This window comes from Octodon degus, unplaced genomic scaffold, assembly GCF_000260255.1.
Source record: "Octodon degus isolate 3935 unplaced genomic scaffold, OctDeg1.0 scaffold00045, whole genome shotgun sequence".
In the NCBI taxonomy this organism is placed as follows: Eukaryota; Metazoa; Chordata; class Mammalia; order Rodentia; family Octodontidae; genus Octodon; species Octodon degus.
In genome coordinates this window covers 11,723,593-11,725,140 of record NW_004524621.1, presented here as the reverse complement: position 1 = coordinate 11,725,140, position 1,548 = coordinate 11,723,593, and positions in this window count along the sequence as shown.

Genomic DNA, 1,548 nt, shown 5'->3' with positions numbered 1-1,548 from the left:
GTTGAAACTGTACTTTCGATTTGATTTGAAACTGTCTCATTGCTATATGTTTATCAATAAAACTTTGAAAAGAAAAAAAAAGAAGGAGTAACTATTGCGTTGGCATATCTATTATATATGGGATCAAATTTGCTAAGCAGCATATTCTAGAAATTAGCTAAATTTCATTATCTAGAAACTAAGCAACTGAGCTCTAAGAAATAGCCACAGGCTTCCCTGACATGAGCACATCTGCATAACTTTTGAGTCTCACATTGAAAATAATCTAATTTTGAGACAAATAATTTAAGGACATAAAAAGTGCCATCTACCAAATATTTATATTTGTACCTTTCAGCCCTAGCTGAACTCTCCAAGCCTTTATGAGGACTACAAAGAAGAGTAATGCAAATTCTAAACTTTCATATGAAATATTGAAAAGTCTTCCCATGGCTAAATTTTTCTTACCTATACTGTGAGTTTCTCCTCCTTGTTCCAACTATAAGCATTTGATTTTTCTTGGGGTTTACTGGGACTGTAAATCGATCCCATTAATAAGTCACAGGCTTCTAGCACAGAAAGCTGCAGACAAAATAACACCCTTATTAACTCCTCTCTAAAGTGGCAAACACAATCAAACAGAGAAAATTACTTTTTAATATCTTAAAACTAGGCAGCACATTCTAGAAATTAGCTAAATTTCATTAGCTAGAAACTAAGCAACTGAGCTCTTAGGACTAGCCACAACTTCCCTGCCATGAGCACATCTGCATAACATTTCAGTCTCACATTGAAAATAATCCAGTTCTGAGACAAAGAATTTAAGGACATAAAACGTACCATTTACCAAATAGTTATGTTTGTGCCTTTCAGTACTAACTAAATCACAGGCAGTGTACATATAACTCAGTCCCTGCCTTTAAGAAGCTCACAGTCTAGAGAAAGAGATAGAGGTACAACAAGTAATGATACCATAAAATAGTTGAAATAGAGCCAGCAAGATAGCTCAGCAGACTAAGCACCTGCCTAGGCAAGCATAGGGACCAGGGTTGAATCCCTGGTACTATATGCCATGCCTGCCCTGCCCCTGGGTTCACTGAGCCTGCCACCAAGACCAGGTGTGGTGGTGTACCCCTGTAATCCCAGCCCTGGGAAGGCTGAAAACAGGAGGCTCACTATGAGTCCAAGCTGAGCAGTGAAACCCTGTACCAAATACTTTTTAAAAAAAAATGAAATAGTGGAAATGTTGATGGAAATAATGACAGGATAGTCATAAATCCAGAGGAGAGGTTATTACCTAGCCTAGCTGATGTGTAATAATTTCTGGCTTACTATTAAAAAGAAAGTGAGTTTTAGACAGCAAAACTGTAAGGCAAGGTAAAGCAAGCTGCACGTGCCAATCAGATTACCGGTCAAAAGTAAATAACAATAGCCAGGCATGGTGGTGCATGTCGGCAACCCCAGCTACTTGGTAGGTTGGAAGTGGGAGGATTACAATATCAAGGCTAGTCTGGGCAATTTATGAGACCCTGCCTCAAAATGAAATAAAAAGGGCTGGGATGTGGCTCA